The following is a 24,515-nucleotide window of genomic DNA, read 5'->3' as shown; positions in this document are numbered from 1 at the left end:
CCCCCTTCCCCTCCTCCTCCCCTTCCTCTCCCCCTTCCCCTCCTCCTCCCCTTCTCCTCCCCTTCCCCTTCTCCTCCTCCTCCCCTTCCCCTTCTCCTCCTCCCCCCTTCCCCTTCTCCTCCTCCCCCCCTTCCCCTTCTCCTCCTCCCCCCCTTCCCCTTCTCCTCCTCCCCCCCTTCCCCTTCTCCTCCTCCCCCCCTTCCCCTTCTCCTCCTCCCCCCCTTCCCCTTCTCCTCCTCCCCCCCTTCCCCTTCTCCTCCTCCCCCCCTTCCCCTTCTCCTCCTCCCCCCCTTCCCCTTCTCCTCCTCCCCCCCTTCCCCTTCTCCTCCTCCCCCCCTTCCCCTCCCCCCCTTCCCCTTCTCCTCCTCCCCCCCTTCCCCTTCTCCTCCTCCCCCCCTTCCCCTTCTCCTCCTCCCCCCCTTCCCCTTCTCCTCCTCCCCCCCTTCCCCTTCTCCTCCTCCCCCCCTTCCCCTTCTCCTCCTCCCCCCCCTTCCCCTTCTCCTCCTCCCCCCCTTCCCCTTCTCCTCCTCCCCCCCTTCCCCTTCTCCTCCTCCCCCCCTTCCCCTTCTCCTCCTCCCCCCCACTTCCCCTTCTCCTCCTCCCCTTCCCCTCCTCCTCCTCCTCCTCCCCCTTCCCTCCCCCTCTGCCTCCCTCCCGCCTGCCCCCCCTCTCTCCCTCTACCCCCCTCCTCCTCCTCCCCTCGCTGTCAGAAACACAGACACTGACAGACAGAGAGTGAGAGACACAGAGAGAGATAGAGACACTAACAGAGAGACACTGGGGGGGGGCATCCCAGCACGCTGTTGGAGGGCTCCCGGTGCTGCAGTCGGTAAGTAGAAAATGTTTTATTTATTGATTTTAAAAAAAAATTCTTTCTTATTAATTTTTTTTTGATTGATTTATTAATGTTTTTATCATTTATTATTGATGATGGCTCTTTATTTGTAAAACTGAAGTGTTTAATGTTTGTAAACTTCCCTTTAAACCCCCCCCCCCCCCGCTCCCCCCCCCCATTCCCTAAGCCTGATTTGTCGCCTGATTTGTAACCTACGCCTTATTTTCTAAAGTGTAGACAAGGTTTTTTCGAGCGTACAAAAATCTTCACTTGCTCCATTCTAAGTAAGTTTTCACTGCCGAAACTTTGAAAACAGGCGTAAGTGGCCGGACATGCCCCCTTTTGAAAAAAAAATTCTGTTCCAAAGTGAAACTGTTCTAACTGACTAGAACTGGAGCAAACTAAATGCCGAGAATTTGAATTTCTGAGATACTCCGTTCTACACCAGTTGCTCCAAAAAATCAGGAGCAACTGAGGCCGAAACTTGGGCCCTTAATCTTTTGTTGTACCTTTTCCAGTGCCATGATGCTCTTCCCATAATATGGCAAACTGCTTACAGTACTCCTGACTGGGATGAACCAATGCCCGATATAGGCTCAAAAGTACATTAGTATTCAATTTCGTGAGCTATGCAAAGCTAAATCCTATTTGGCTTATTTACTGCTTTTCCACCTTCTGAGCCAGCCTCCTCTGTAGCATTGTATCAAAAGAAGTCTAATGGGTTTGTAGAGCACGATTCCACCCCAATCCACATGAAGTCATGCTGACTTAACCTCCTCCAACAACAACAACTTGCATTTATTATATAGCCTTTAATGTAGAAAAACATTCCAAGGTGCTTAAGAGTGTTAGCAATTTTTTTTTAATTGACACCAATTCACAGAAGACGATATTAGAACAGATAACCAAAAGCTTGGTCAAAGAGGTGCATGTCCACAGATTCCTGCAGGTAGCAGGACAGGTCGATAAGGTGGTTAAGAAGGCATATGGGATACTTGCCTTTATTAGCCATGGCATAGAATATAAGAGCAGGGAGGTTATGCTTGAACTGCATACAACACGACTTAGGCCACAGTGAGAGTGCTGCATTCAGTTCTAGTCACCACATTACAGGAGCGATGTGATTGCACTAGAGAGGGTACAGATGAGATTTATGAGGATGTTGCCTGGACTGGAGAATTTTAGTTATGAGGAAAGATTGGATAGTCTGAAGTTGTTTTCTTTGGAACAAAGGAGGCTAAGGGGAGACCTAATTGAAGTGTATAAAATTATGAGCGGCCTAGATAGAGTGGGTAGGAAGGACCAATTCCCCTTAGCAGAGGGGTCAGTACCCAGGGGGCATAGTTTTAAAGCAGGTTGGAGGTTTAGAGGGGATTTGAGGAGAAATGTTTTCACCCAGAGGGTGGTGGGGGTCTGGAACTCACTGCCTGAAAGGGTGGTAGAGACAGAAACCCTCATAGCATTTAAAAAGTAACCTATAAGGTTACGGACCAAGAGCTGGAAAGTGCGATTAGGCTGGATAGCTCCTTGTCGCCCAGCATGGACATGATGTGCTGTAAATTCTATGATTCTATGTTAGGTTTTAAGGGGCATCTTAAAGGAAGAGAGAAAGGTAGAGAGGCGGAGAGGTTTCGGGAGGGAATTCCAGAGGGCTAAGGCAGCTGAAAGTACGGCCGCCAATGGTGGAGCGATTAAAATCAAGATGTCCGAATTGGAAGAGCGCAGACATTTCAAAGGCTTGTAGGCTGGCGGAGATTACAGAGAGAGAGGGGCGAGGCCACGGAGGGATTTGAAAAGGATGATGTGAATTTTAAAATTGAGGTGTTGTCTGACCATGAGCCAGTCTATAACATAGAGAAACATAGAAAATAGGTGCAGGAGTAGGTCATTCAGCCCTTCGAGCCTGCACCACCATTCAATAAGATCATGGCTGATCATTCACCTCAGTACCCCTTTCCTGCTTTCTCTCCATACCCCTAAATCCCTTTAGCCGTAAGGGCCATATCTAACTCCCTCTTGAATATATCCAATGAACTGGCATCAACAACACTCTGCGGTAGGGAATTCCACAGGTTAACAATTCTCTGAGTGAAGAAGTTTCTCCTCATCTCAGTCCTAAATGGCTGACCCCTTATCCTAAGACTGTGACCCCTGGTTCTGGACTTCCCCAACATCAGGAACATTCTTCCTGCATCTAACCTGTCCAGTCAGAAGTTTATATGTTTCTATGAGATCCCCTCTCATCCTTCTAAACTCCAGTGAATACAGGCCCAGTTGATCCAGTCTCTCCTCATATGTCAGTCCTGCCATCTCGGAAATCAGTCTGATGACCCTTCGCTGCACTCCCTCAATAGGAAGAACGTCCTTCCTCAGACTAGGAGACCAAAACTGAACACACTATTCCGGGTGAGGCCTCACTAACGCCCTGTACAACTGCAGTAAGACCTCCCTACTCCTATACTCAAATCCCCTAGCTATGAAGGCCAACATACCATTTGCCTTCTTCACCGCCTGCTGTACCTGCATGCCAACTTTCAATGACTGATGTACCATGACACCAGGTCTCATTGCACCTCCCCTTTTCCTAATCTGCCGCCATTCAGATAATACTCTGCCTTTGTGTTTTTGCCAACAAAGTGGATAACCTCACATTTATCCACATTATACTGCATCTGCCATGCATTTGCCCACTCACCTAACCTGTCCAAGTCACCCTGCAGCCTCTTGGCATCGTCCTCACACCGCCTCCCAGCTTAGTGTCATCTGCAAACTTGAAGATATTACACTCCATTCTTTCATCTAAATCATTAATGTATATTGTAAATAGCTGTGGTTCCAGCACTGAGCCCTGCGGCACCCCATTGGAGTCGGGTGGAGCCAGCATCCTGCGCTGAAAACAGTGCTGGGACGTCAGCACATGCGCATTGGAGTCGGGTTGCGATGTCAGCGCATGCGCAGTAGTGCCAAATTTGGCAATCGGCCCAGCCTCTCTGTTTCCCCACAGATGCCGCGTTGAATCCCAATGCCGATGGCTCCTTCCCCTAGCCCAGGCCGAGTGGCCGCCCGCACAGGCCGGCCTGCTGCCTTCCCAGGCCGAGTTTTAAGATGAAGCTAGGGCTTACTTCAGTTTTTTATTTGTTGTTTAATTCTTAGAATTTTTTGTTTGTAAGGTTTGGTGGTTTGTAAGGCTTGGTGCTTTAGGTGTCGGTGCTCTCCACTTTTATTTTTGTAGTTTAATCATCCATGAATGCTTTTGTTGTATAGTAAATTAACTTTGTGAAGTTTGTCATATGATGTCCTGTATAGCTGTTTGATCCTATTCACATTCTTTAGTCATTAAGTTTCTTTATTAGTGACCAAATTAAATTTTAGTCTTTCGAAACTCACTCGGCCAGAACTGATAGTGCTCCTGGCTGGATGATTTCTGTCAGTTCTCCTGCCCACCCCCAGCCCAGGCTGAATGGCCTCCAATATACCTACCTGCGCTGATTTCTTAACTCGACGCAAGGGTTTTCTGAAGTGGCCACGTATGCAGGCATAAATAGATTTGGAGTAATTATTAGCTGGCCAAAGTTGCTTAAATGGGCAGAACTGGCGTAGGTGGCTGGTAACGCCATTTTTTTGAGAGAAAAAAAATTAAACTTAAAAAAAAAAAATCGTAACTAACTCACTTACACAGTGCAAATTGAATGTGCAAAATGCGGATTTTTAAGATGCATCAGAAAAAGCAAGTTACTCCAAAAAAAACGGAGCAACTCCTGGTCAAAATTGAGCCCCATGTTCCTTTCTTTCTAGTCATTTAGAATAACTCATAATTCTATTGATTCCCTAAAGGTCCCCATCAGAAAGTAACCAGTTTTGTCAGCCATTTCCTCAAGTGTGCATGCTATCTGGCCCCAGGGTCTGATCCCCTTTCAGTGCCTTTAGTGTTTCCTTCCCTCCTTTATTAAGAATTGTTATTATCCTTAAAATGTATACTTAATTTCCAGAAAATAAACCCTCACTTCCAGGAGAGAATCAATGGTTTCTTCTGTGAACAGTGAAGCTGAGAAATTATTCATGATATCTAACATTTCCCAAGTTCCCAATACCACTTTCCCCTCAGAGCCTTTCAAAGACTTTACCAATTGTTTGACTTTCTTTTAACTCTACATATATTTTACAGAAACGTTTCATATTGTTCCTTCAATCCTACCTAATCTCTCTTTCTATATTTTCTTGTCTCAACAGTTTTCCCCGACCCACTGAACCAGAAGGTCAATATTTGAGGAATGGGCATAGTCTATAGGCCCCCTAACAGTAGCAACTCTGTTGGTCGGAGCATAAACCAGGAAATAGTGGGAGCTTGTAAAAAGGGAACAGTAATAATCATGGGTGATTTTAACTTCCATATTGATTGGACAAATCAAATTGGTCAGGGTAGCCTTGAGGAGGAGTTCATTGAGTGCGTAAGGGCCGGGTTCCTAGAGCAGTATGTAACGGAACCAACCAAGGGGCAGGCTATCCTAGATCTGGTCCTGTGTAATGAGACAGGATTAATAAACAATCGCCTCGTAAAGGATCCCCTCAGAATGAATGATCATGGCATGATTGAATTTCAAATTCAGATGGAGGGTGAGAAAGTTGGATCTCTAACCAGGGTACTAAGCATAAATAAAGGAGACTATGAAGGTATGAGGGCAGAATTGGGAAAAGTGGACTGGGAAAATAGATTAAAGTGTAGGATGGTTGATGGAACAGTGGTGCACATTTCAGGAGATATTTTACAACTCTCAAGAAAAATATATTCCAGTGAGGAAGAAAGGGTGTAAAAGAAAAGAGAGCCAACCGTGTCTAACTAAAGAAATAAAGAACGGTATCCAATTAAAAACAAGGGCATACAAAGTGGCCAAAACTAGTGGGAGGACAGAAGACTGGGAAGCTTTTAAAAGCCAGCAAAGAACGACTAAAAAAAAATGATTAAGAAAGGGAAGAATAGACTATGAAAGTAAACTAGCACAAATTATAAAAACAGATAGCAAGAATTTCTATAGGTATATAAATAGGAAAAGAGTGGCTAAAGTAAATGTTGGTCGCTTAGAGGACGAGACCGGGGAATTCGTAATGGGGAAAATGGAGATGGCAGAAACTCTGAACAAATATTTTGTATCAGTCTTTACGGTAGAGGACACTAACAATATTCCGACAGTGGATAATCAAGGGGCTATGGGGGGAGGAACGTGACATAATCACAATCACTAGGACGTGGTACTCAGTAAAATAATGGGACTAAAGGCAGATAAATCCCCTGGACCTGATGGCTGGCATCCTAGGATCTTAAGAAAAGCAGCGGCAGGGATTGTGGATGCATTGGTCTGGGAAGGTCCCAGCAGATTGGAACACTGCAAATGTAATGCCCCTATTTAAAAAAAGGAGGCAGACAAAAAGCAAGAAATTATAGACCAATTAGCCTAACATCTGTGGTTGGGAAAATGTTGGAGCCCATTATTAAAGAAGCAGTAGCAGGACATTTGGAAAACCAAATTCGGTCAGGCAGAGTCAGCATGGATTTATGAAGGGGAAGTCATGTTTGACAAATTTGCTGGAGGAGTTTGAGGATGTAACGAACAGGATGGATAAAGGGGAACCAGTGAATGTGGTGTAATTGGATATCCAGAAGACATTTGACAAGGTGCCACATAAAAGGTTACTGCACAAGATAAAAGTTCACGGGGTTGGGGGTAATATATTTGCATGGATAATAGAGGATTGGCTAGAGAACAGAGAGTCAGGATAAATGGTTCATTCTTTGGTTAGCAACCAGTAACTAGTGGGGTGCCGTAGGGATCAGTGCTGGGACCCAGCTATTTACAATCTATATTAATGACTTGGAAGAAGGGACTGAGTGTAACGTGGCCAAGTTTGCTGACGATACAAAGACGGGAGGAAAAGCAATATGTGAGGAGGACACACAAAATCTGCAAAAGGATATAGACAGGCTAAGTGAGTGGGCAAATATTTGGCAGATGGAGTATAATGTCGGAAAGTGTGAGGTCATGCACTTTGGCAGAAAAAAATCAAAGAGCAAGTTATTATTTAAATGGAGAACAATTGCAAAGTGCCGCAGTACAGCGGAACCTGGGGGTACTGGTGCATGAAACACAAAAGGATAGTATGCAGGTACAGCAAGTGATCAGGAAGGCCAATAGTATCTTGGCCTTTATTGAAAAGTGGATGGAGTATAAAAGCAGGGAAGTCTTACTACAGCTATTTAAGGTATTGAATGATCAGGACTGGGAATTCAACATCCAAGGGTATTCAACGTTCAGGAAGGATAGAATAAAAGGAAAAGGAGGTGGGGTAGCATTGCTGGTTAAAGAGGAGATTAATGCAATAGTTAGGAAAGACATTAGCTTGGATGATGTGGAATCTATTTGGGTAGAGCTGCAGAACACCAAAGGGCAAAAATGTTAGGGGGAGTTGTGTACAGACCTCCAAACAGTAGTAGTGATGTTGGCGAGTGCATCAAACAGGAAATTAGGGGTGCATGCAATAAAGGTGCAGCAGTTATAATGGGTGACTTTAATATGCACATAGATTGGGCCAGCCAAACTGGAAGCAATACGGTGGAGGAGGATTTCCTGGAGTGCATAAGGGATGGTTTTCTAGACCAATATGTCGAGGAACCAACTAGGGGGGAGGCCATCTTAGACTGGGTGTTGTGTAATGAGAGAGGATTAATTAGCAATTTCGTTGTGCGAGGCCCCTTGGGGAAGAGTGACCATAATATGGTGGAATTCTACATTAGGATGGAGAATGAAACAGTTAATTCAGAGACCATGGTCCAGAACTTAAAGAAGGGTAACTTTGAAGGTATGAGGCGTGAATTGGCGAGGATAGATTGGCGAATGATACTTAAGGGGTTGACAGTGGATGGGCAATGGCAGACATTTAGAGACCGCATGGATGAACTACAAGAATTGTACATCCCTGTCTGGTGTAAAAATAAAAAAGGGAAGGTGGCTCACCTGTGGCTATCAAGGGAAATCAGGGATAGTATTAAAGCCAAGGAAGTGGCATACAAATTGGCCAGAAATAGCAGTGAACCCAGGGACTGGGAGAAATTTAGAGCTCAGCAGAGGAGGACAAAGGGTTTGATTAGGGCAGGGAAAATAGAGTACGAGAGGAAGCTTGCAGGGAACATAAAAACGGACTGCAAAAGCTTCTATAGATATGTAAAGAGAAAAAGGTTAGTATCGGTCCCCTGCAGTCAGAATCAGGGGAAGTCATAACGGGGAACAAAGAAATGGCAGACCAATTGAACAAGTACTTTGATTCGGTATTCACTAAGGAGGACACAAACAATCTTCCAGATATAAAAGGGGTCAGAGGGTCTAGTAAGAAGGAGGAACTGAGGGAAATCCTTTATTAGTCGGGAAATTGTGTTGGGGAAATTGATGGGATTGAAGGCCGATAAATCCCCAGGGCCTGATGGTCTGCATCCCAGAATACTTAAGGAGGTGGCCTTGGAAATAGCGGATACATTGACAGTCATTTTCCAACATTCCATAGACTCTGGATCAGTTCCTATGGAGTGGAGGGTAGCCAATGTAACCCCACTTTTTAAAAAAGGAGAGAGAGAAAACAGGGAATTATAGACCGGTCAGCCTGACATCGGTAGTGGGTAGAATGATGGAATCAATTATTAAGGATGTCATAGCAGCACATTTGGAAAGAGGTGACATGATAGGTACAAGTCAGCATGGATTTGTGAAAGGGAAATCATGCTTGACAAATCTTCTGGAATTTTTTGAGGATGTTTCCAGTAGAGTGGACAAGGGAGAACCAGTTGATGTGGTGTATTTGGACTTTCAGAAGGCTTTCGACAAGATCCCACACAAAAGATTAATGTGTAAAGTTAAAGCACATGGGATTGGGGGTAGTGTGCTGATGTGGATTGAGAACTGGTTGGCAGACAGGAAGCAAAGAGTAGGAATAAATGGGTAATTTTCAGAATGGCAGGCAGTGACTAGTGGGGTACTGCAAGGTTCTGTGCTGGGGCCCCAGCTGTTTACATTGTACATTAATGATTTAGACGAGGGGATTAAATGTAATATCTCCAAATTTGCAGATGACACTAAGTTGGGTGGCAGGGTGAGCTGCGAGGAGGATGCTATGAGGCTGCAGAGTGACTTGGATAGGTTAGGTGAGTGGGCAAATGTATGGCAGATGAAGTATAATGTGGATAAATGTGAGGTTATCCACTTTGGTGATAAAAACAGAGAGACAGACTATTATCTGAATGTGACAGATTAGGAAAAGGGGTGTCATGGTACATCAGTCATTGAAGGTTGGCATGCAGGTACAGCAGGCGGTTAAGAAAGCAAATGGCATGTTGGCCTTCATAGCGAGGGGATTTGAGTACAGGGGCAGGGAGGTGTTACTACAGTTGTGTAGGGCCTTGGTGAGGCCACACCTCGAGTATTGTGTACAGTTTTGGTCTCCTAACTTGAGGAAGGACATTCTTGCTATTGAGGGAGTGCAGCGAAGATTCACCAGACTGATTCCCGGGATGGCGGGACTGACATATCAAGAAAGACTGGATCAACTGGGCTTGTATTCACTGAAGTTCAGAAGAATGAGAGAGAATCTCATAGAAATGTTTAAAATTCTGACGGGTTTAGACAGGTTAGAGGCAGGAAGAATGTTCCCAATGTTGAGGAAGTCCAGAACCAGGGGTCACACTCTAAGGATAAGGGGTAAGCCATTTAGGACCGAGATGAGGAGAAACTTCTTCACCCAGAGAGTGGTGAACCTGTGGAATTCTCTACCACAGAAAGTAGTTGAGGCCAATTCACTAAATATATTCAAAAAGGTGTTAGATGTAGTCCTTACTACTAGGGGGATCAAGGGGTATGGTGAGAAAGCAGGAATGGGGTACTGAAGTTGCATGTTCAGCCATGAACTTATTGAATGGCTCGAAGGGCCGAATGGCCTACTCCTGCACCTATTTTCTATGTTTGTATGGTGAGGCCACACCTGGAATACTGCGTGCAGTTTTGGTTTCCATATTTACGAGAGGATATACTTGTTTTTGGCAGCAGTTCAGAGAAGGTTCACTAGGTTGATTCCAGGGATGAGGGGGTTGACTTATGAGGAAAGGTTGAATAGGTTGGGCCTCTATTCATTGGAATTCAGAAGAATGAGAGGTGATCTTATCGAAACGTGTAAGATTATGAGGGGGCTTGACAAGGTGGATGCAGAGAGGATGTTTCCACTGATGGGGGAGACTAAAACTAGAGGGCATGATCTTCGAATAAGGAGCCTCCCATTTAAAACAGAGATGAGGAGAAATTTCTTCTCTGAGGGTTGTAAATCTGTGGAATTCGCTGCCTCAGAGAGCTGTGGAAGCTGGGACATTGAATAAATTTAAGACAGAAATAGACAGTTTCTTACACAATAAGGGGTTATGGGCAGTGGGCGGGGAAGTGGAGCTGAGTCCATGATCAGATCAGCCATGATCTTATTGAATGGCAGAGCAAGCTCGAGGGTCCATATGGCCTACTCCTGTTCCTATTTTTTATGTTCTATCTTCTATTTTTTTTAACCCTGATTTCTTGCATTACACCCCTTACCTATTTAGGTTTCCTTCTATTATTGTATTTTGTACTAAATGGTATGCATTAATTTTGTCATTCCTACATTGTGCATTTAAAAGCATAACATTTCTCCTAGCTTTGATCGTCTAACAATTTATTCCAATCTAACTTCTTTCCCCAAGTCCACCTTCTTAAAACTAAGAGTCTCACTTGTACTCTCCTTACCGATAATGCCAAACTCAGGTACGGTATGGCAACTGCTTTTAAGATGCTCCCTAACATTTAATTTGTTCAGTTATCTCTGATTTTTTGCTTAAAACCAGATCCAGAATCACATTTCCCCTTGTATACTCTTCTGGGCCAAAACCTGTTATGACTTTGTCTCGAAGTAAATTTGTTTGCTCCTGCTCCCACTAAAGACCTCCCCGTTAATTCCTGTTCGATTAAAATCCCCCACGAGAACTATATTTGTGCTCAAGCATACTTTCCTATTCTATTTGAATAGATCAGCCTCCAAAGCTTGATTCTGACGCTATGGGGTAGAAATTCGGCGGCACCTGGTTTGAGATGCGAACGCAGCAACGTGGCCTCAATGCCCATCCAAACTACGAAACCCAAGGCTGATCCAAAATTGGGCCTTGGGCTTCATCTAAATAATCTGGGCAAGCTGCCGATGTCTGTCGTGCTTCCACAAGCAACTTGCCCTTTTGCATGAATTGAATTTCAGAGAGAGCCGGGGGGTGGGCGGAGGGTGGTAAATTAAGCGGCAAGGGGCGGATTGCTGCCGGCAGTGGCCGGCAGGAGGTCTGTGGAGGCTAGGGGAGCATTCCTGCTCCACATGAATTTAAAAAGAAAATTACTAAAATTTCAGTGGCGATTGGTTCCTCGGTTGCATCCAAAGCTGAACGGAGAAAGCCGGTGCCTGTTCTGCTCCTCAGGATACCAATTTCCCCAGGGGTCCTAAGGCAAGAATTAGGCCCCTCACTTACAGACGTATATGGTCTCATGCCTGTTTTAGGCAGCTAACAGGGTTGCCTGAAAAGTCATCTATCCAAAATTGGGCTGGTTGTCTTGTCTTTCAGGCGGCCTTGGAGGGCAGAACGTTGGTCCCCAAAATTGGGCCTTGTTACGCCCATTTTATGCAACGCATTCCATTTTCTACCCCTTTGACCTGTAACAGACTCCAAAAAATTATCTTCTTCTACTTATTCCTTATCTTAAAGCATGTTTCCACTTTGCCTGTACTAAATTAAGATTTAATTATTTACATTACCGTCATATGTTTTATATAAAAAGCAACATCCGCTGGCAGTTTCCATAACCTGCGAAGTGACTCTGCATGCTGAAACTTGATTACAGTTTTCCTGGAACATTTTTTAAGAACATAAAATTTTATCACAATCATAGTGCTTCTTGTGGCTCCTTGAAATTGTTTAGGGCTGTAGTTATACTACATTACTGTTCTGAGACCAATACCGTTGTATAATTGCAGCTGCTTGGCTCCCTGTATTATATTTTACATAATTCCTGCTTCTGTTGAAGTATTAATTTAATTTAAGGCAATACAGAATGAAAAGTTTGGCAGCAGCCTACATTGAGTACTTTGAAGTGACTGGTGTTTCTGGAGCATTGCATTCTGCACGTCATGAGAGAATAACTCGCACTGGCCAAGTGTGACACAGCTTCCTAGAGGAGGTCTCTCATCTCTTAACTTTAATGCGTTTGGATCTCCTGAGTTATTATTTACTTCCAAAAATCGAGAAGATCCACAGTATAGATTTTTTTTCTTGTTGGAGCTATCTTACAACAAAGAAATGAAGAATCCATCTAAGTAGTTCTGCTTTCAGTAAAATTGGAACATATTGAACTTATAAATATTTTGAATTTCACATCAGTTTTGACAGAACCTTAATGGAATGTTATTAATACGCATAGTAATTCCTTAAGAGAAACTAAACTTACCATTCATTATTTCCATAAAAGTATTTATACCTTTTCAATGCAATGCCAACTGCAGACCCTAAGGAATGAATGTGACATTACTCTCGAAAGTTCTCCAATTAACATGGAATAGCCGAAAAGCCACACAGTACCGTTGTAGGAGAAACCATAACAATGGCAACTTGTATTTACATAGTGCCATTAACATAGAAAAAAATTCAATGTGCATCACAGAGGTCTAAGGGAAAAATGGCATAATGAGCCAAATAAAGAAAGATGATCAAAAAGAAACTTGCTCAAAAGGAGTGGTTTAGGGAAGGAATTCCAAGCGTAGGTAGCTGAAAATACTGCTGTCAGTGGTGGGGCGAAGGGAGGGACAATCGAAAAGATTAACGTCAGCGGAGAGTGTGAGAAAGTGTTGTAGGACTGGAGAAAATTACACAGATGGGGAAGGGCAAGACTGGCGGGACTTAAACCCACAAATATTAATTTTAAATTTGTCATGTTCAGGGACCAGGAGCCAATGTAGGCCAGCAAGGCTGGGTTGTGATGGGTGAGTGGGACATTGTGTGGGATAGATTATAGACAGCAGAGTTTTGGATAAGCTGAGGTGAAGAATGGGAGGTTGGCTCGGAGAGCATTGGAGTAATCGAGTCTGGAGATGACAGAGGTTTGAATTAAGGTTTTATTGACAGATGGGCTAAGGTAAGGGTAGTAGCAGGCATTGTTAGGGAAGTGGCAGTAGGGGATATTTGTGATGGAGAGGATATGCGATCATGAAATTAAAAAGGATATTGGGAATGCTAAGAGAGAGCATGAAAAATTCTTGTCAAGTAAAATCAAGGAAAACCCAAAAATGTCCTGTAAATATATTCAGAGCAAGAGGATAACTAAAGAAAGGGTAGGGCCGATTAGAGACCATGAGGGTAATCTTGTGTGGAGGCGGAAGATGTGGGTATGCTTCTTAATAAATACTTGGCGTCTCTTTTCACAAAGAAAAGGGATAATGTAGATCCTATTATCAAGGAGGTGTGTGAAACTTTGGATGAAATAAACATAGTGAGAGAGGAGGTATTAAGCAGCTTTCAAAGTGGATAAGTCGCCAGGCCCAGATGAAATGCATCCCAGGCTGTTGAGCGAAGCAAAAGAGGAAATAGCAGAGGCTTTGACCATCATTTTCCAGTCCTCTTTGGATTCAGGACTGCTAATGTGGTACCCTTGTTTAAGAAGGGAGAAAGGGATAGGCCGAGTAATTACAGTCCTGTCAGCCTAACCTCAGTGGTGGGGAAATTATTGGAAAAAATCCTGAAGGACAGGATAAATCTACATTTAGAAAGCCGAGGATTAATCAGGGGCAGTCGGCACGAATTTGTTAAAGGAAGATCACGTTTGACTAACCTGATTTAATTTTTCGAGGAGGTAACCAAGAGGGTCGATGAGGGTAGTGCATACGATGTAGTGTATATGGACTTTAGCAAAGTTTTTGATAAGGTCACACATGGCAGACTGGTCACGGAGGTAAAAGCCCATGGGATCCAGGGCAAAGTGGTAAGTTGGATACAAAATTGGCTCAGAGGCAGGAAGCAAAGGGTAATGGTTGATGGGTGTTTTTGTGACTGGAAGTATGTTTCCAGTGGGGTTCCGCAGGGCTCACTGCTGGGTCCCTTGCTTTTTGTGGTAGACATCAATGATCTATATTTGAATGTAGGGGGTTTGATTAAGAAGTTTGCAGATTACACTAAAATTGGCTGTGTGGTTAATAATGAAGAGGAAAATCATGGATTGCAGGAGGATATCAATTTACTAGTCAGGTGGGCAGAACAGTGGCAAATGGAATTTAATTCGGAGAAGTGTGAGGTAATGCACTTGGGGAGGGCTGATAAGGAAAGGGTATACACATTAAACGGTAGGCCACTTAGAAGTGTAGATGAACAAAGGGACCTTTGGAGTTCTTGTCCACAGATCCCTGAAAGTAGCAGGCCAGGTGAAAAAGGTGGTTAACAAGGCCTATGGAATGCTTGCCGATATTGGCATAGAATACAAGATCAGGGAGGTTATGCTTAAATTGTATAATACATTGGTTTGGCCACAGCTGGAATACTGCGTGCAGTTCTGGTTGCTGTATTATAGGGAGGACGTGATTGCACAGGAGAAGGTGCAGAGGAGATTTATGAGGGTGCTGCCTGGAATGGAGAATCTTAGCCATGAGGACAGATTGGATAGGTTGGGTTTGTTTTCCTTGGAACAGGGGAGGCTGAGGGGAGACCTCATTGAGGTGTATAAAATTTTGAGGGGCCTGGATATAGTGGCTAGCAAGGGCCTATTTCCCTTGCTGGCGGGGTCAATTATGAGGGGGCATAGGTTTAGGGTGGTTGGTGGAAGGTTTAGAGGGGATTTGAGGGGAAGCTTTTTCACGCAGAGGGTTGTGGAAGTCTGGAAGTTGCTGCCTGGAAAAGTGGTGGTGGTAGAAACCCTCACCACATTTAAAAGGTGCTTGGATGGGCACTTGAAGTGCCGTAACCTGCAGGGTTACGAACCGAGAGCTGGTAAGTGGAATTAGACTGGATAACCTCTTGTTGGTTGGCGCAGACACGATGGTAAGTACTTCAGGGAATCTAAGTGATCTCCTGGACCATTTCGATCGTTTGGATGGGTCGGAGAGGAATTTTCCCAGATTTTTTTTTTCCCCCAATTGGCCTGGGTTTTTTATCTTTTTTTTTGCCTCTCCCAGGAGATCGCATGGCTCCAGGTGAGCTGAAGTGTAAAATGTTGCGATACATGGGGTATCGCGGTTGTGTGGGGCTGGATGCTCTTTACCTTTCCGCCATTGTTCATTGTCCATAGGTTTATATGTAATCTTCAGGGCTGCTGACCGAGGGCCTTGTGGCTCTTTGTTGGCCGGCACGGACACGATGGGCCGAAATGGCCTCCTTGTGCGCTGTAAATTTCTATGTTTCTATAAACATGGCTTGGGGTCAAATAGGACATCAAGTTTGCAAAGTCTGTTGAGCCTGACACAGTGGCCAGGGAGGGAGGTGGAGATGATAAGGGAGTTTATGCCAGGAGCCAAGAGCATTGGTTGCGGTCTTGCCAGAATTTAACGAAAGACAGTGCTATGATATCCCATTAAACTTCCCAATACTTTTTCTAACCAATTTTATCGCCTTCCCCCTTTCTAAGGGCATTGACTAATGTCCATATAGATGGCAGGGAAATCACTGCCAAATGGGGTTCAGTCTTCGCCCATATCTGGGCAGTTACACCTCTGTCAAATAAAGGAGAGAAAGATAAACTAGGCCTGTTAATCTAAAATTAGTTTTTGGCAAACTCTTAAAGGGCTAGAAATTCGGTGCATTTGCACCTCCCGTTAGCGCCCCCCCTGGGAGGCCGGCCGCTATCGGACCGAAAATTAATAGCGAGGTGGTTGGGGGAAAAAAACTTACCTTGTGTTTCCTGCTGTTGCTCCGTTTTCTTTGCGGGGTCCTGCCCGCGATTGCTCAGCCCGGCACTCTGCTTGATCGCGCTGCACCCCCATTCCCTGGTGGTCCAGGCAGCTCCGTTTTTCTTATGCAGAGTCAGCATTGTGGGCACTTTCCTTTAAGTGAGGAAAGAGTCCCTTGCACGCGGCAGCGTTGCATGGTCCAGTGTGCAGTGCTGCTGAGGCGTCTGCCCCGTTAGCGCCCCTGGAAGGAAGTGGAGCGCTTGATTTAGCGTTCCACTTCCTTCCGGGGGGCGGTAACCCAAATTTCTCAGGAGGGGTGGGACCAAGGACTAGACTTTCGCCTTCATTGTCGCCGATTTTCTCGGCGATACAGTTGTTTTTCCGCCAGGTGAAAGCTTCCACTTAAGTTTTTGCTTGGTATCACTCACATCTGAAAACACCCGCCGGTACCAAACCGCCCGCGTGTGACGCCGAGAACAACCGCCAGAGCGTAAATTTGGCCTCAACCGCTCCAGATCGCCGAGAGAACCGAAGGGGGGACCCTGCAAAGAAAGGTAAGTTAAAGGTTCGTTTATTTTTTTTAAATTTTAAAATGGCGATTAGGTATAAAAGTGTCTTGGGAATGCTTTGTACATTTTAATTTTTTTATTGAAATTTTTTTCAAAGTTTTCTCCCCTCCCTAAGCCCAACTACAGCCTCGGACTAAATTTTAGTACTTACTGTCCATTCCAGTAATGACCGCCCATGTTGCTAACTTTACACTTCACTGCCGAGAAAACTGCCGACAATGAGTGTGCAACGCCCATTTTCTTGCCGGGCGATTAGTTTTAATTACTTTAAACATAAAAATAGAAATTCTCACCAGTGTTACTCACTAAACGTTAGTGGTTCGTCTCAGTGGGCAATCGGGCATTGAGGGGCTTTAGGGAAAGCCCCCAAGTCTCGCACCTCCTGAATGTTACTGCCCCAAACTGGGCGATAATCAATTTCACCCCATAAGAATCCATAATTTGAGATCAGATTACTAAACATTTAGAGATACATGGAATATTATTTACATGTTGGATTAGAAAGGAGTCCTATACACATTGTAGGAACTCCATTCCCTTATCCCCTTTAGCTACCTCTTCTGTCCAATAAATATCAGGGTGGTTGAAATCCCCCGTGATTATTATGTTTTTTTACTCATTTCCCTAATTTTTTCTTCCTCCACCTCCCTTCCAATATTAGGTGGCCTGTAGACTACACCTATTCGTGTGATTGATCCTTTATTATCTTTTATCTCTATCTATATGGATTCTATTTTTGTCTTGCTGATAGCTGCGTCACTTTTTTCTACTGCCCTTATGTTATCCCCAATAAGTACAGCTACTCCACCTCCCTTTTTTCCTCTCTACCTTTTCTAAATATGTTATACCCTGCAATGTTTAAATCCCAGTCCTGATTTTTCTGTAGCCATGTCTCAGTAATCCCTACTATGTCTGTTTCCTCGCAATGCATGATAGCCTCCAGCTCCCCTGTTTTATTACGGACACTGTGTGCATTGCTGTCCTGGCCAAAGAACACCCTAAGTGGAGGAAGAACATCCGGGAGGGTGCTGAGCACCTCGAGTCTCGTCGCCAAGAGCATGCAGAAAGCAAGTGCAGGCAGCGGAAGGAGCGTGCGGCAAACCAGTCTCCCCACCCACCCTTTCCTTCAACGACTGTCTGTCCCACCTGTGACAGAGACTGTAATTCCCGTATTGGACTGTTCAGTCACCTAAGAACTCACTTTTAGAGTGGAAGCAAGTCTTCCTCGATTTCGAGGGACTGCCTCTGATGATGATGCAGTGCAGACAGTTTAACTCATTTTTAATAGGATTTCCTGTCACTTTATATTTAACCATCTTTTTAGACTCCTGGGGGTAGAAATTCATCATAGCCTAATTTTAGCGCCGGGTGATATTTACCACTTCCAATAGGGATATTCACTATTAGCGGCCCAAGAGGGGAGGGGAGTGGAGTGCTAAGGGAAGCGTTGCACGCTACTCTAAGGGCGCTAACGGGGCGGTAGCGCGGGAGGCCTACTGAAGTTGTGGCGCTAGGATGCCGGCACCCTCGCGCCTGAAAAGGAGTCGTGGTCGACCAGCTAAAAAGCTGTAGAGTAAGCAAGGCAGGTAAGTCAAACAGTACAAACAGGTAAGTAATGTAATTTAAAATTAATAAAGTTGATCGCAGCCATTTACCTTCTCGTCCGCAGCCATTTCGCCCCCGATGCTTCATGGGGTCCCCTACTTTCCCTGTTGGGAACAATGCCTGCCAGTAAAGCAAGCGATCCAATTCAATTTTGCTGGCAAGGGGCATTGCACGCTCAATGACATCATCACGTGGGTGGCGCTAGAGTGGGTAGCGCCTCATCCTTCCATTGAAGTTTTCGGGAGGCGAGGACAGCACGGTAGGTGCTTAGCAGCCCATAAACAGTCCTCTTCAGGGCTATCGGGTGGCGCAAACTACAGAATTTCAGCCCCCTATTGTATAACTATTTATTCGCTTGCCATCACTGTCTTCCCTTACTTTATTCTTTCTTATGTTCTCTTTTCCTGTTTTGTTTATATTTAGGCTGGTTATGTTTGTTGTAGAGCTGCCCCCCCCCCCCACCCCACTCGCCCCATCCTACTCGTTGAAAGCCTTTGCCACCTCCCTATTTACCCTTCTGCCAGGACACAGGTCCCATCCCGGTTCAGGTGGAGCCCGTCCCATCGGTACAGCTCCTTCCTGTCCCAGAACTGGTGCCAGTGTCCCATGAAAAGGAACCGCTGTTTCCCACACCAGCCCTTAAGCCACATGTTGATTCTCCTGATCTGTCTGCTTCTAGTCAATTTTCACGTGGCTCGGGCAGTAACCCAGAGATTATATTACTCTTTTCAATTTAGAGCCTAACTCCTGATACTGTTTCAGCAAGACTTCTTCCCTGTTCCTACTTATGTCGTTTGTTCCAGCGTGGACCATGACAACTGGAATTATCCCCTCCCTTTCCAAGTTCCTCTCCAGCCGCCATGAGATATCCCTTACCCTGGCACCGGGTGGGCAACATATCCTTCGGGATGCTCGTTCTTGGCTGCACAGAATGCTATCTATCCCCTAATTATAGAGTCGGCTTGTGTATACCCTTACGCTGATGAAAGTAGGCCATATGCCTGCTTTTATCAGCCGTAAGAGTTTTGTTGGCAATTGCTGGGCAGTTGTTGGGCAAATAGCCCAACTCTGCACCAGCAATACTGATTTTCCATGCATACCTTGACAGATAGCAAGTTTCAGATTTTGTGCATGTGCAAGCGCATGTGGAAACCCGGAAGTTGCAGGGCCTTTCAACTGGATCACGGCAGTGACTACGAACTCCGAGCATGCTGTCATGGAGACCGCAAATTTTAGCCCAATATCTTCCTCGCTCCCAACATTAATTCTCTTCATTTCATCGATCAACCTGCATGGTGCAGTTAAGGAATTCTTCATTCAGGGTGAATCCACATACTGATATGAACTTTACGGCACATCATAGCCACATATCCAGGCACCACTTTTCCTGAAACTGTGCATGAAGTGTCTGGTACAATCCAGAATCTTTCTTTTCCCCTCACTAATATCTTCAGAGAGTTCACATATTCCATCTGTATTTCACCTTCCAACAAGCATATTGATTCCACTTTAAATATTCCATCAGTTTATCATCAACAGATAGCAATAACTCTCACAGGAGCAATCACAAGGTCACTTTTCTTGCAAGGTTTCCAAACATATTCTGACCAATCTAAATCTTCTCAGCTTGCACCAAACCATATTCCTATCTGTTTTCCAGGTTTTCATTTATTCATCTAATATAAAATTTTAAATCCAATTGTTTATAATACCATTTAACCCCTTTTTGAATCTAATTTTAGTAGAAAAACCCTCCACATGTTCTCGCCTTTGAGATCAGTTCTTCATTGTTTGTTGTTCTGATATAGCCCGACTGCCTTTTTATTTCTTTAAATAATCCCTTTAATTGCTTGTGGTTGATTTTATCATTTTTCCATATTCTTTTATGTCAATTCACCTGATTTCCTTCCCAAATTTTGCTTAGTAAAATCGTGTATCATTTCTTGGAATAAAATTTTGGATACGTACAATTATATAAATTGAAAGACAAAGATACAAAAAGGAAAATTTAACAATAGGAAAATCCCCAAATCACAAATTACTATCCGTCCATTATTTGATTCTTCTCGTCTCGGACATTTCTTTGATTTATCCTGGTCCAATTTAGTTCTGTTATCTTTGGGACCTTCCTTTGTCCTTTAACATAATTCCAAAGTTCAAACAATTACCACAATTGCTGAACATTAATTTATTCACCTTCATATTGTCGTATGAAAAATTTAAAGTTTTGAGTGCATCATTCTGTCAGATAAATATCAACTCATCTTGAACTGCCAGTTGTCATTAGTAAGATGTCTCCGCAAGATCCTGCAAATCCCTTGGGAGGACAGACGCATCAACATCAGTGTCCTCGCCCAGGCTAACATCCCCAGTATTGAAGCACTAACCGCACTCGATCAGCTTCGCTGGGCAGGCCACTTAGTTCGCATGCCAGACACGAGACTCCCTAAGCACTTGCTCTATGCGGAGCTCCTTTATGGCAAACGAGCCAAAGGTGGACAGCGGAAACGTTACAAGGACACCCTCAAAGCCTCCCTGGTGAAGTGCGACATCACCACTGACATCTGGGAGACCCTGGCCGAAGACCGCCCTAGGTGGAGAAAGTGCATCCAGGAGGGCGTTGTGCTCTTCGAATCTCAACACTGTGAGCGTGAAGAGGTTAGGCGCAGGCAGCGGAAGGAGTGTGTGGTAAATCAGTGCCACACCCACATCCCCTGACGAATATCTGCCGCACCTGTGACAGGGTCTGTGGCTCTCATGTTGGACTGTTCAGCCACCAAATAACTCACTTTAGGAGTGGAAGCAAAAGTTCCTCGATTCCGAGGGACTGCCTATGATTCAGGTACTCTGGTTTCTCCTTCCTTAAGTCAGCAAGGAACATCCACACCATCCTTTCAATCTTAAAAAAAAAATCTCCATACAGGTTAGAAATTAATCAGATGTCAACCAAATTAATGAACTGAAAAGGGGAAGCCTTTCAACCGTCTGTGCCCCGAGAAGGTTCAGTAGCAATGGTTTGTCACTGAGGCAGTGTAAAGGTGTTTCGGAGCCGCTCTTTCATGACTTCTTATGGCTTTCAAATTCAAAAGACATTAGTTCTTTTAAATACAGTTCCTCTGATTACCATCAAAATCGTCAGACTCACAGACTCTCTGACTACTTTCTTCAACATAGTTTAAACATTCTATTTGTTCTTAGTGCGCATTTCTTTCATGAACAAGCCCACAAATCATGCTTTATTATCACTTGATCTCCCACCTCGAAAGAGCTTGTTCTACAAGTATCTTTGCAGTAGTAAGCATGCTGCTATCTATCGCTTTAAGCTGATACTTAAAAAAAAATAATTCAGCATGTCTTTACATTCAGCAATGTAATATAGCAAGTAGAAGTGAGGGGTTAATTACTCCTTCACTGAGGAAAAAAATCATTAAGGTAGGCAAGGAATCACCCAGTGCAATAGCAGTTTCAGATGTGCTGCTAAGTCAATACAAAAAACTTTGAAAATGTTCAAACTGTAACTTTGTAACTCTCCAAAGCTACTTTTACCTTTTCCATTTGAACAGTGACTGTAAATTCATCATCATCACAGGCAGTCCCTTGAAATCTTTATTAAGATGGAGAGTGACACAGTTAATTCAGAGACTAGGGTCCTGAAAAGGAAATGTGAATTGGCTAGAATAGACTGGCGAATGATACTTAAAGGGTTGATGGTGGATAGGCAATGGCAAACATTTAAAGATCACATGTTTGAACTTCAACAATTGTACATCCCTGTCTGGAGTAAAAATAAAACGGGGAAGGTGGCTCAACCTTGGCTAACAAGGGAAATTAAGGATCGTGTGAAATCCAAGGAAGAGGCATATAAATTAGCCAGAAAAAGCAGCAAACCTGAGGACTGAGAAATTTAGAATTCAGCAGAGGAGGACTAAGGGTTTAATTAGGAGGGGGAAAATAGAGAATGAGAGGAAGCTTGCTGGGAACATAAAAACTGACTGCAGAAGCTTCTATGGATATGTGAAGAGAAAAAGATTAGTGAAGACAAACGTAGACAAATGCAGTCAGAATCAGGTGAATTTATAATGGGGAACAATGGAAATGGCAGACCAATTAAATAAATACTTTGGTTCTGTCTTCAGGAAGGAAGACACAAATAACCTTCCGGAAATACTAAGGGACCGAAGGTCTAGCAAGAAGGAGGAACTGAAGGAAATCCTTATTAGTCAGGAAATTGTGTTAGGGAAATTGATGGGATTGAAAGCTGATAAATCCCCAAGGCCTGATAGTCTGCATCCCAGAGTACTTAAGGAAGTGGCCCTAGAAATAGTGGATGCATTGGTGGTCATTTTCCAACATTCTATTGACTCTGGATCAGTTCCTATGGATTGGAGGGTAGTTAATGTTACACCACTTTTTAAAAAAGGAGGGAGAGAGAAAACGGGGAATTATCGACTGGTTAGCCTGACATCAGTAGTGGGGAAAATTATTAAAGATGAAATAGCAGCGCATTTGGAAAGCAGTGACAGTATCGATCCAAGTCAGTATGGATTTATGAAAGGGAAATCATGCTTGACAAATCTTCTAGAATTTTTTGAGGATGTAACTAGTAGAGTGGACAAGGGAGAACCAGTGGATGTGGTGATTTGGACTTTCAAAAGGCTTTTGACAAGGTCCCACACAAGAGATTGGTGTGCACAATTAAAGCACATGGTATTGGGGGTAATGTATTGACGTGGATAGAGAACTGGTTGGCAGACAGGAAGCAGAGAGTCGGGATAAACGGATCCTTTTCAGAATGGCAGGCAGTGAGTAGTGGGGTGCCGCAGGGTTTAATGCTGGGACCCCAGCTATTTACAATATACATCAATGATTTAGATGAAGGAATTGAGAGTAATATATCCAAGTTTGTAGATGACACTAAGCTGGGAGGCGGTGTGAGCTGTGAGGAGGATGCTAAAAGGCTGCAGGATGACTTGAACAGTTTAGGTGAGTGGGCAAATTAATGGCAGATGCAGTATAGTGTGGATAAGTGTGAGGTTATCCACTTTGGTGGCAAAAACATGAATGCAGAATGTTATCTGAATGGTGGCAGATTAGGAAAAAAGGAGTTGCAACGAGACCTGGGTGTCATGGTACATCAGTCATTGAAGGTTGGCATGCAGGTACAGCAGGCGATGAAGAAGGCAACTGGCATGTTCGCTTTTAAAGCTAGGGGATTTGAGTATAGGAGCAGGGAGGTCTTACTGCACTTGTACAGGGCCTTGGTGAGGCCACACCTTGAATATTGTTTTGGTCTCTTAATCTGAGGAAGGATGTTCTTGCTATTGAGGGCATGCAGCGAAGATTCACCAGACTTATCCTGGGATGGCAGGACTGACATATGAGGAGAGACTGGATCGACTGGGCCTGTATTCACTAGAGTTTAGAAGAATGAGAGGGGATCTCATAGAAACATATAACATTCTGACGGGACTGGACAGGTTAGATGCAGGAAGGAATGTTCCCAATGTTGGGGAAGTCCAGAACCAGGCGTCACAGTCTAAGGATAAGTGGTAAGCCATTTAGGACTGAGATGAGGAGAAACTTCTTCGCTCAGAGAGTTGTTAACCTGTAGAAATCTCTACGGCAGAGAGTTGTTGATGCCAGTTCGTTAGATATATTCAAGAGGGAGTTAGATATGGCCCTTACGGCTAAAGGGATCAAGGGGTATGGAGAGAAAGCAGGAAAGGGGTACTGAGGTGCATGATCAGCCATGATCTTACTGAATGGTGGTGCATGCTCGAATGGCCTACTCTGCACCTATTTTCTATGTTTCTATGAAATCGAGGAAGACTTGCTTCCACTCTAAAAGTGAGTTCTCGGGTGGCTATACAGTCCAATGCGGGAATGACAGTCTCTGTCACAGGTGGGGCAGACACTGGTTGAAGGAAAGGGAGCCCGGTTTGCCACACACTCCTTTCGCTGTCTGAGCTTGATTTCTGCATGCTCTCGGTCCTCAGTGCCCTCCTGGATGCACTTCCTCCACTTAGGGCAGGGACTCCCAATTGGCGGTGGGGATGTTGCACTTTATCAGGGAGGCTTTGTGGGTGTCCTTGAAACGTTTCCTCTGCCCACCTGGGGCTTGCTTGCCATGTAAGAGTTCTGAGTAGAGCACTTGCTTTAGGAAGTCTCGTGTTGGGCATGCGGACGATGTGGCCCGCCCAACGGAGCTGTTCAAGTGTGGTCAGTGCTTCGATGCTGGGGACGTTGGCCTGAGCGAAACACTGACGTTGGTATGTCTATCTTCCCAGTGGATTTGCAGGATCTTACAGAGGCAGCATTGGTGGTACTTCTCCAGTGCTTTGAGATGTCTGCTGTATATGGTCCATGTCTCTGAGCCATATAGGAGGGCGGGTATTACTACTGCCCTGTAGCCCATAAGCTTGGTACCAGATTTGAGGTCCTGGTCTTAAAACAACTTCCTCAGGCGACCTTCGCTACCTCCAGGTTAGATCCAAGGTCGTCCCATCCTTTGTCATCGAACTACAGTACACGAACGATGCTTGCAT

The 24,515-nt window shown here is 44.5% G+C and overlaps 1 protein-coding gene across 3 annotated transcripts in view; it reads left to right on the top strand.

Annotated features, from left to right (window-relative positions):
- The window catches only part of LOC139277225 (POC1 centriolar protein homolog A-like), a 238,359-nt gene that overhangs the window by 156,874 nt on the left and 56,970 nt on the right, over window positions 1–24,515 (top strand). The window lies entirely within an intron of this gene.

Source organism: Pristiophorus japonicus, chromosome 12 (genome assembly GCF_044704955.1).
Source record: "Pristiophorus japonicus isolate sPriJap1 chromosome 12, sPriJap1.hap1, whole genome shotgun sequence".
NCBI classification, from domain to species: Eukaryota; Metazoa; Chordata; class Chondrichthyes; family Pristiophoridae; genus Pristiophorus; species Pristiophorus japonicus.
This window is presented reverse-complemented; position numbering and strand designations above follow the sequence as displayed.